Genomic DNA, 11,813 nt, shown 5'->3' with positions numbered 1-11,813 from the left:
GCCGCCGCCGCCGCCGCGCAGGAACCGCGGCGTCCATGTGTGGGGACGGAGCCCCGCGCGGAGGGTCGTCGGGCGGGGGGACGGATTCCTCAGCCGCCCCCCCCTTTATCCTGTCATCGCGGAAACGAATTAGCGGTGACGTCGGGGGGGGGGCTCACCCCTCATTAGAAAAGAGCCGCCGCGCGCTCCGAAGCGCACACCTTTTATATAACCTCATTTCCATTTTTTTTCTATCAGGAAACACACACGCGCGCACACACACACACACGCGCGCACACACACACACACACGCGCGCACACACACACACACGTGGTCGTTCCTGGGGGTCCTGGGGGCTGGGGGCGCGCGCAGCAGCCACGCAGGGAAGGGCAGCTCCCCTTGGGCACAAATGGCCCCTCGGGAGGTGACGATGGGGACTGGCGTCTCCGGCGGTGTTGGGACAATCTTCCCTCGCGGGACACCCCGTGCACCCCTCCCCAGACTGCGTACCGATGGACCCTCCCAGGGGGCGGCAAGGATTGGGGAGGGGTCCGGCCCAGCTCTGGCCCCGGACTCTTGGGTGTGCAGCTGGAGAGAGTCAGTCCTTTCTAGAAATGTGGCCTGGCTCTGGTCTTTTCTAGCGTGGAGCTTACGCTGTTCAGGGCCTCTGGGGAGGGGGTGGGGAGAGGCCGGAGGGGACATGTTCACGCGTGGGTCAGAGACTCCCCCCCCCAAGGTGTAGGGGGGAGAGGCCCAGAGCTGGGCTGGGAGGGGGGGAGGGCTGAACCGAGAATGAAGCTTCCCTTCCTTTCTTAGGGGCCCGAACATATGGGTAACCATATAAACTCATCTCGAAAGCTGTATTTTCCTGGGCAGATTGCAAAGGATTTTTTGCATTTCACTGTCGCTGTTGCTCACATGCTTTTGGGGAAGCAGGGGGTGGGGGATTCAAGGAAAAGGAGGAAGATTCTCTCTCTCTCACACACACACATACACATACACACACACACACATACACACACGCGCGCGCGCGCGCACACACACACACACAGAGGCATCTGGCTGTGGTGGCTTGATCCTCCTTCATCCCTAGCCTTGCCCAGGGAGCAGTGAGCCCATTGGGGCTGGAGTTGTGCAGAGCAAAGGTAAAGAGGACCCCCCCCCCATTTTGTCACTAATAAATGCTTTTCTGGCACCTTGTACACCAAGCAGAGGAGAAGGGAGTGTGACTTGGGGAGGGGGGAGGTCAGGAAGAGGGAGGTGGGGGCTGAGGAGAAGAGGGAAGAATGTAGAGAAAGCTGACTGGGGTGTGTGGAAGTCTATGTTGTCTTCAGCGCTTTTGGAAGGAAGAACAGAGAAAATTCCATCAGCCCCAGAGCTGGGTCACATCTGGCAAGAGGCAAGAGCCGGTATCCTTCAAGGTGAGAAGACTGGACTGGGGGGATTGTGAGGAGAGACCAGATGGGGAAAGGCTTTGCATCGTACCTGGTGGGTGTAGTACCTGCTCAGGAAAGGAGAGTGATCCTGAAGGTGATGCTGAGTGGCAGAAGGGCTGGACAGGTGTCCCTGCACCCAGCTGGCCCTCCTGCTTGAACAGTTTCAAAGTTGAGTGCTGGGTTTCACTGGTGTTGGGTCTCAGAACACTGCTCCCTCAATTACCATGGCAACTGGGGGAAAAAAAACGAGGAAGCCAGGGAAGAGAGGCTGCTCCTGCGCTGGGCTGGCGGTTCACCTGTTCCAAACGCGGTTTGCTAGTCTGCCACGTGGGGTCAGGGCCAAAAGCGGCTGGGGGCAGAGGCGCTTCCTGTTCTAGAATCCGAGGGATTGGAAATCGGAGAGGAGTGGTCAGTAGGAAAGGCTGGACTGTGAGACATAGGGTCAGAGCCGAGGCGTCGCAGAAAGCAGAGTTCGCTTGGGTTTGAAAGGGGAACAGAGACCTCGCTGTCCCCAGTTCTGTCCCTTGATGCCCCATGTCCCAAGAGCAAGTAGCGATAGGGCTAGGGAGACAGAGGCTTGGAGCCTGGGGAGGAGCCAGCTATCACAGGGAGATTGTGTGTGTGTGTAAGAAAGAACATAAAGAAATGGAGAGCGAGCTCCCGAGCCTTCCCTTGCTCCCTCCAAAGTGATTAAGAGCAGCAGTTGTGCAGTAGAAAGAAGAAAGCCACTCTCGTATGGAGTGTTTCTCTCTTGACTTTTTTTGGAGCTCAACGTTGTTTTTCAGGTCTAGCCCATCCAACTGTCCTAAAGATGGCAAGAGCGGATCCTTGTTCCTGTTTGCCTTGGGGAAGAAACAGCTCCTGGAGGCAAAGCCGCTGGCTCCGGCCATCCAGTTCATCAGGAGTAAAGCAAACATTACTGCCCGGGTCCCAGGGCTCCAAAGGGGGCTTCCCCAGGGCCTGCAGAACGTTGTTTTTTTTGGGGGGAGGAGGGTGGGACCCTTCATTCTCAAGTCTGGAGTCAATAACCAGAGACATTTTGCTCCCAACCATGTGGCCTTCTTTCGGGACTAGCTGGCACAGGATCGAGCCAGCTGTGGCCTGTCCGGGCACCCACATGGCACACCATGATAACAATTAATCTTGGATCTCTCTCTCTCTCTCTTTGCCTCACCCCTCCATGGACAGTAGGTGGGTAAAGGGGGGGGTGTCATCCCTCCCTGGCCCCCGTCCTCAGCTCAGGGGAGCCGGCCAAGTGACAGAGGAGCTGGAAAAGGGACTTGGTTGGTTTTGCTGATATGGCAGCTGCCACTGAGGGGTAATACATTATCCAGGGCTAATGAAAACATAATTATCTTCTTTTGGCTGCAGAGAGGGGCTAATTTAATAGGCTGCGATCGAAAGGCATCTGCTGAATTCACCCAGCAGTGAAAACACTTGAAGAGCTGGGGCAGGGGTGTGTGTGTGTGTGTGTGTGTGTGTGTGTGGAGCGGGGACTGAAGTGTGCCTGCCTGATGCGGCCTTCTGGGCCGCAAAAGGGTGAAAGGGGGCGTGGCGCATCGCGAAGGGGCGTGGTAAGCAACCGAATGGGCGTGGCAAGCGGTGGAGGGGCGGGGCGAGTAGTGGAGGGAGGAGGTGGCCCTAAGGGGTCTATGAACAGACAGCTGGGCTGCGCCTATCTCCTTAAAATAAACTTATCTTTAGTTGTGCATTCAACATGTCAGCTTAAAAGTATAATGCACATCGCCATTCTCCCACCTCCAACCCCACTCCTCCTCCCTCCCTCCCTCCATTTCCCTAGGTTCATAGAATCTGCATATGACCGCATCCCCCCCCCACTCTTCCTCTCTTTATTCTTCTACGGCCTCACCTTTAGCCCTTACCCCCATCTCAAGAGCTGGACTCCTTTTTCTGCCACGAATTTGTGGGCTCGGCTTCCTTATCTGCCTGGTTCATGTCCACTGGGGGTCATACGCAGACTAGGAAGTGGGGCCCCACCATTCTAAGGCCCTCATCTTCCAGTCTTCCCCGCTGTAAAGAAACCCTTGGCCTGGGCACCCCTTTGCCACTGGGGAAAGCCACTGTGAAACTGGGCAGGGCTGTCATTTGTCACTCCAAGCCAGTGGTTCTTCAAGCATCTTCACCTGGAACCGAGGTCACCGCCCCTTGATGACCTGCTGGACAGCCAGCTCGCTGTCCCCACCCCAGACCACACAATCAGAGGCTGGGGTGGGGTTGTGAGGTGGGTCTGTGTTTGAAACCCGCCCTCCCAGCATTCTGACTCAGGTGGAATTCTGACAAACTCTGTCCCGACCCGCAGCTGAACAGATGTCTGAGTAAGAGAGGGAGGAGCAGGGTTGTTTACCTGGAGTTTCAGCTGCAGGACAATAACTCCCTTATTAGGCATCAAGTGTATGCCCAGCCCCGTGGGTTACATCCTGGGTCCTTCTGGGTCTTCTTTACTATCCTGCACGCACTCACTGCATCACACTGCCCAGAAATGCTCTTTGGTCTATCTCGTCCTGGATTAAAGGCCCCTAGGGTGACAGGAGACGCCGGGCATCTTCTTTGCTTAGGACACACAGGGCCCCACTCTGCCCCCAGCAGCTCTGCATCCCAACATCCACGTGCCACAACCTGTCAGACAGATCTGTTCTCTCCCCCCCCCCCAGCTCAGGGCACTGGCTCTGGAGCCCTTAAGGAGGGAGGGTGCTTCACCAAGGTAACAGGAGGCTGGCAGGCCAGACATGACTGAGGGTCAGGAAGCATGGTTGTCAGAGGGCCTGAAACCCCCAGGAAGGGAGGGAGGGAGGGAGAACGGAGGGAGGTCATGGTCCCTGAGGATGTTAAACTCCCTGGAGACACATGGAGGATTCTGCCAGATATACAAGAGGGACAAGCCCTTTAAGGCTTAAAGGGGCAGGTGGGACATAGGAGAGAAAGTAGGTCTGCGGTTGCTCAGGCCTGGTTCTTGCACTAGTGTGTTATGTGAACTTGGTTTTTGGTTTTTTTTTTAAAAGCAAAACCAAAAACACCCCCCAAAAAGATTTGGCATAGTTGAACGTCAAAAGGGAGATCTTAGAGCTGAGTGTGGTGGTTCATACCTGTAATCCTAACTGCTGGGGAGACAGACAGCAGGATCGAGGTTCAAGGCCAACCTGGGGCACAAATTAACCAGGTCCTCTCTCCACGGTGGATGCTACTTTGAGGAGGACCAACTCCAACCAAGTGTCTTTCGTAAAGCCAAGAGTCCCCACGGTCCAGTGGCTTTTTAAAAGAAGCCCGAGACTCTATGAAAGTTAAGAATAACTGACCCAGACTGTCCAAAAATGCAGGTGATTCCTTCCCTGGTCGGCCTTGGGCTCCCTGCAGCCTTAGGGGAGAGGCAGTTCCCAGAACGACCGACAGATGGCGCTAAGCCTTCACTGTAGCTGCCCCTGTTTTCTGAGCTCCGCGGGGCAGGTCCAGCCCTTTCTAGAATAAACGCCTCTTGGTACCTGGGCCTGGGTCCTGGCTCACCTGGACTGTGGTGCTGGGCCACCCTGGGGGCTGTCTGCACCTTTGGTTCCCAGCCCAGTCTTGCAGACTTTGTCTGCAGAGGAGACACATCAAAAAAACCCACCTGAGGGTCAGAGCATTAGGGAGCAGGTGACAGGAGGGGTGGAGTGGGGAGTAGGCCTCAGAGGTACAGCAGAGTTCCCCTGAGAAGGCCCCAGTTTGCACAGGAGAAGGTTGGGGCTCAGAGAAGGCAATTCACTCTCTTTAGGTCACACAGCCAGGAGGGAGCAAAGCCCACCCTGACTCATCTTCAATCAGCTCCCTTGTACATACTTGGGGGTCAGTGACATGGTGTCTCAGCGACCACCAAAGCAGAGATCCAGCCCTCCAGCTGCTGGGACCTGAGGCAGGTGTGTGAATGAATAATGACACCACTCTGCTGACTGCTAAGGGTTAGGAAGTCTTTGGGGATACTGGGAGAGGAGGGGACGTTAAGAGTTCTGAGCAGTGATCTGAATGAGTTTGACACCTGATTCTGTCTTTATCTGCTGTGTGACCTTGGGCTGGGAGCTTGCCTCTCTGGGCCTCTGTCTTCCCTCCTCTAGGTTTGCTTGGGGCTCTGGTGTTTGAGGGGTTCCGAGACCTCTCCCCCCCAACCTCCATTTAGAGCTCTTCTGGTTTGAGACTATACGCCTTACTCTGCTTTCAGGGACAGCCCTGGACTGGGGGCTCTATTAGTCATTCAATTTCCTACTCCTCCCTCCTTCTGCTGGGCCAAGTGCCTGAGGCTGGGGAAACTGAGGCCCAGGCAGGATTCTGCCCCCCCCCCCAGTCCAGGCAAGCTCATGGTCCCTGAGCACTGAGATTTCTGTCTACCTGGCTGTGCTCGTGGGAAGGGGCTCCGCTGGCCCCACCTGCCATCCCACGCTCCGGAGAGAGAACGCTTTATCCACCCCCACCCCCCAGCCCTGAGCTCTGACAAGTGATTTATTCAAACGGACACCTGAGCAAACAGTCGGGTACTCTGTCCTAATTGTGTGGGCAAGGGCTCAGTCCGGAGCCTGGCTGCTGCCTTGTGGGGTGACCTTTCCCGAGTCAATTACCCTTTCTGAGTCTCAGCCTTCTCATCTGCTGAAACTGTGGATGATGAGCTGGGCACTGGTGACTCATGCCTGCAATCCTAAACTACTCGGGAGATGGAGATTTGGAGGACTGGGGTTCAAGACCAGCCTAGGCAGCAAAGTCCATAAGACTCCATCTCTAAAAAGTAACCAGCAAAAAAACAGGGCTGGAGGCATGGCTCACGCGGCAAAGCACCTGCTGAGTAAGCCAAGCAACTACAACACCTTGAATTCAAATTACAACAGAGAAATGGGGCGGGGGGGGGAGAGAATAAGAGAGAAAGGGGAGAAGAGAGAGAGAGAGAGAGAAAGCACTTAGGGATCATCTTTTGTCTCCCTGGATGGTATTTACTCAAAGAGAGGCTCATGTGTGGCTGGGGCCCAGGGTGGCACATAGGACTCTGGTCACCAAGGCTCATTCTCCATCCGATGATTACTGCAGGCTCGTGTGAGCTCCTTGTCTGTGTAGTGTGGGTGTGGGAGCTGTATCTGGAGCTGTGTGCTGTTCTTCGGCACGTCTAGTAGCTTGCTGGCACATTCCGGCATTTAACAACTCAACCCAGTCCCGTGCAGGAGTCAGGGCAGTCTGTCTATACGGGTTCTGGGACTTGTTACAAGTGCACACTTGGTGCCTGCATCCCCAGCCCACCGAGGCAGCTGATCCGGGGTGGAGCCCGTGACTCCGATGCACCAGGTAGTTTGGGAATCCCCTCCTACACCTCCAGGGGATAGCTGGGGAATCTTCTTTCTGCAGAAACCAAAACTTAAAGTAGCTGGAAGAAGAGCTGGGAGGGGGTGGTTCATGAGGGAGGTTAAGGCCTCTGTCTGTCTGTCCTCAAGTGTCCTGTTCAGTTCTGTCCTGTCCTCCTCCAGGAGACCCTGCAGCACTTAGGACGTCCAGGCACATGGCTTGAAAATCATGGCCTTGCAAGTTCTCATACTGCAGCTGCCCACCTACCTGCCCACCAACACACCCGCCCACCCCTCATCCACCCAACCACCCATCGTTCAATGTCCATCCATCCATCCACCTATCGTCCATCCATCTATCCATTTATCCATCCATTCATCACACCATGCATCCGTCTATCCACCCATCACTCATCCGTCATCCATCCATCTATCCATTTTCCATCCCCTCATTATCCACCCATTTATGTATCCATCCATCCTTCACCCATCCATGCATCCATCTACCCACCCATCATTTATCTATTCCTCCACTCATCATTCCTCCATTTATGTACCCATCCATCCATCCTTCATCTTTCTACACATCCATCCATTATCCATCCACCCATCCATCCATCCTTCATTTATCCATGTAGCCATCTATCCACCCACCATTCATCTATCCACTTACCCATCCACCCATCTGTCCATCTATCTATCTATCCATCAACCCACCCACCCACCCATCCATCCATCCATCCACCCATCCATCCATCCACCCATCCTTCTCTGCCATGCATCCATTTCTGTCTGTTGAGTTGGGGACCCACATGTTTCTTGAGTTCCTGCATGTCTTGCCAGGAGGAGCAGTGGCTTCCTTTCCTGCAGTTTCTTTATTGAAGGCTGTTTGTACAGCGTTGGAAGATAGAAATACCATTTACATTTAAAGGACAGATCGGACATACTTTTCGTCCAGTGTAAATATAATGCCTGTCTTTGGAGAAAGGGCAGACTTTCCTACATCTGGACATCTTGTCCTCGAACCCAGCCTCATCACCTTATCCTCTTTGTGTGGGAACCAGGACTTGGGCCAACCCCCTGCTTACTGTTGTTTGAGTAGGAAAGCCCTGTGTCTTTGATGCACACACCTCATGTCTTCTGCAAGCATTCAAAAAACCATGGCAGGCTACGAGCCTGCAAGAGGAGTGGAGCCGGCGTCTCCTCTATGTCTTGGCACGGTTCGCCCTCCCTGCTCCATCCTTCCGTTTCTGCAGTACTGAGTGCTGCCTGATTGCTCATGTCAAACAAACAGGTACTGTCCCAGCCTGAGAGAGCTTAGCAGGTGGGGAGAGAGAGGCAGTGGCCTCCCAAGAACTGCAAGGAGAGGAGCCTGGGCCCGGGAGAGGAGGCTGGGCCTGGGCGAGGAGCCTGGGCCTGGGAGAGGAGCCTGGGCCTGGGTAGGGGCAGGAAGCCCTCCTCTCCCCCACCCTGCCCTCAGCGGACCCCAGGAAGGCCCTCCATGCCTTCAGGCCCCCAACATCCTCCAGGCCTCCACGCTGCCTGGCCTGCCTGCTAGTGCTGCTGTTGATGAGGTGATCTTACCACAGACCCAGGCCCGTGCTAAGCTCTCAAGCCTGCAGAAACACTGAGGTTACCTCCTTAACGTGAAAACCCACGAGTGGGAACGTTCCACATGTGACCTTGTATTCGGGGGGGAGGGGGGGTGTCACAGAGAAAATGCAGCTCTGCTAAAAATACCAGAGGAAATGGCTCTCAGGGCCGGGGTACAGCGCTGTGGCAGGGCGTTGGCCTCATATGCACATGGACTGAACCCCAGCACCGCCCAAAGCCAGTGCACAGCATCCAAACAAATCGCTGCTGGCTCCTGGGAGATACAGACTAAACCAGACTCCACGAACCAGAAGCAGGGTCCCTGTCCCCAGGACTGCGAGAATGTGGCCGTGGGGAGAAACAGACAGCAAACGCAGCATGAACTGCGACCCCCGCCCTGTTCCTCCTCCTTCCTCTCAGAATTCATCCCATTCTCTCCAGAACTTTCCCAAGTCTTCAAAAGCAAGAGGAGACTGGGGTGGGGGTGGGGACCATGGGGGCTGAGACAGGGTAGGGGTGGGTTCCACAGGAGCCAGGACTGATTTCACAAATACAGCAGGAAGGGGGTGGGAATCTTAGGAGAGGGGCAAACAGTTGGTGCGCCTTCAATGGTTGCTCGAGGAAGCAGCGAGGCACCATGGGTTTTTGCCTATAATCCTTGCGACTAGAGAAGCTGAGATCTGGAGGATCATGGTTTGAGGCCAGCCTGGGGAAAATGTTCACAAGATGCCAACTCAGTCCATAAGATGTTGGGGGTGGTGGCTTGTGCCTGTCACCTAGGCAAACCAGGTGAAGGACAGCCTGGCAAAACCAGGAGAAATATTTTTTTAAAAAATGAACAGATATGAGAGAGAGAGAGAGAGAGAGAGAGAGAGGAAGAGGAAGAAGGAGGAGGAGGAGGAAGAGGAAGAAGGAGGAGGAGGAGGAGGAGGAGAAGGAGAAGGAGGAGGAGAAGAAGAAGAAGAAGAAGAAGAAAAGAAGAAGAAGAAGAAGAGGAAGAGGAAGAGGAAGAAAATGTCTTGTAGATGTTTCTAAGCTCTTGAAAACCCACCAAATTCCTTTCTGAGCTGACGTCACGGGGATCAATGCGTTCATTCAGAATCCCGCTGGGCCCCCAGCCCACACAGTTCTAACGAGCACTCCCGCAGGGCGCACAGCGCTGGTATTTAATCCATACTAGTAGGAAAATTGCCAGCATCCGTGAGGGGGCCATCTGAGGGCCGGCGACCACAGGCGTGGACAACCCACGGTCTGGGGTGGGTGTCTGTAAGAGGTGTCAAGACCGAAGTGGCCACAGCCAATCATTTCCCACCGGCCTCCCCTGCTCCAGGCATAGCACTGGAGCGCTCAGAGGGCGCCAGTAAGGCTCACCGCCTTCATGGGAGGAAATGGAAGCCCTTTCTCCTTCCCTCCCCCCCTCTCCTTGCTCCTTTCTCTTATCTGTCTTTCATCCTGCAAGAGTGATGGTTCCCACTCTGGTCTTGGTACCCTTGGAAGCCAAGTCAGTCAACACACTTTCCTGTCCTTAAGATTCAGCCAATAGAAGACCTTGAGGACAGGGCAGGGGTGGGGGATGGCACGGAGGGCTGGTTTGTTCCCTCCTGGTGGCTGTCAATCAGTCAGGACAGTCCTTTCTTCCCTCCTGTCGGCTGCTGCTCTGTCCTCTGGCCTGTTGGGGCTCCCCGTAGTTCTGGGTCTTACAATGTGCCCTATGCATTCCCTGGTCCCTGACCAAAACATCTGTAAACTTCCATGACCCCTCAATGGTATCATTGGAGAGGGGGGGGAGTCCCCTCTGGGGGTCCCAAAAGGATAGCGGAGACCCCGCGCTGCTCTAGCTCCATTTGGACTGAAGAGCTCACCTCCTTCTCTCTGGTATTCCACTGTATCTGATGAGGGCTGGCCCACCACTTCCATGGCTTTGCTTTCTATCTGAATCCCAAACTAAGGGCAAAGGACTCTTCATCTAGTCTGTCCTGGCTACAGGGAGATAGGTAGAAAGAGGGGACACATTTATATCCACTGCCTTGAAGTTATATATATGTAAGCAGTATTTTCCTAGGAAGAAGCAATTTCTCTTTTTATATAATCATTCCAATTATCAACACAAGAACACATACAATGAAACCCACCGATGATCAGAAAGACTGCCCAGTTCTCTGAGACTCCTCTGACGAGCAATAGCTATATATTTGTGCTGGTCCTGGGTCTTGAACTCAGGGCCTGGGCACTGTCCCTGAACTTTGGTATTCAAGGGTAGCATTCTGCCACTTGAGCCACAGCTCTACTTGCAGCTTTTTGCTGGTTAATTGGACATAAGAATCTCAGACTTTTCTTGCTTGGGCTGGCTTTGAACCACGCTCCTCAGATCTCAGCTTCCTGAGTAGCATAGACTACAGACCTGAGCCACCAGCACCTGGCAACAGCAGATATTTTTACCATGATCTTTGAACAACTCTGGTGACAGTTGTTTGCTTTCTGAGTCAGACAGCTCTCGAGTTTGAGCACTGTTTTCCAGGTCTGGAGGCTTGGGACTGGGTTGTGTCAAGGAGAAAGGAAGACAAGGTTTGAGGAGAGGGCTGGGATGGTGGGAGAGTCTACAGTCTCACAGATGGTGGCTCAAGTGCACAGTAGATACTCAATAAACACTTTCAGTCCAAACATGGACCACCTCTTGCTTGATTCTCCTCAGTCTTTGGAAGTGGGCGGATGCAAATCGTTTTCAAGTGATTTAAAAGCTCCCCTGTAGCCTAGAACAAGCGGAAGAAACTTCCATGCCTTGTTTCGCTCTCATCCGTTCATTGAAGAACCTCCTGAGCTCAGAGCCGCTCATGAATCATGCTATTCACCGGCTGAATGAAGGCAATCCTGACGCCGCTTAAAACGCCTTCCCGCTGCACCGGGCAAAACACTCATTCCCTCTTCCATGCAAAGTAAACCACTTGAGTGTCTGACTTTTGTCTCTTCCAGAAGCTTCATCTAATAGGCTGGTCTCGAAAACGCAGCGTGGAAAAAAAAAAGCCAGCCTGGGGCTTCACCTGCCTCTGGATGAGCACCCTGGTTTTGCTCCCTCATTTTATTTTATTTCCTTCAAGGACTTTTTATTGGAGAGACTGCCGCAGGGAATTCTGGGTAGACTGGGAGTGGGCTTGGTTAAGGAGAGATCAGCACGAAATTCACATGGTCATCCGTGGCCTCGTATGAAGTGGGGGGAGTGAAACCCCAATATCTGCAGGTGCCGAGGGTCCCATGGGGCCCTTGGAGAAGCACAGCATGAGTTGTGTGGGTGTGTACGTGTGTGCGCATGTGTGTGCGCATGGTGCTTACGGAAGTCACCAGATGGGGAGGGATGGTCATTGATCCAGAACTGAGTGGAGGGGAACGACAGGGAGCAAGTACCCCTGGGCCTGTCATGCCTGAGCTGAGCTCAAAAGCAGCTGGACTCTTCAGGGGACCATGGGGAGACAGCACCCCAAAGCCTTGCTCAAGAGAAGA

The sequence above is a fragment of the Dipodomys ordii genome, unplaced genomic scaffold (genome assembly GCF_000151885.1).
Source record: "Dipodomys ordii isolate 6190 unplaced genomic scaffold, Dord_2.0 Scaffold23, whole genome shotgun sequence".
Classification (NCBI taxonomy): domain Eukaryota; kingdom Metazoa; phylum Chordata; class Mammalia; order Rodentia; family Heteromyidae; genus Dipodomys; species Dipodomys ordii.
The sequence above is the reverse complement of the archived record's forward strand: the minus strand, read 5'-3'. Positions refer to the sequence as shown.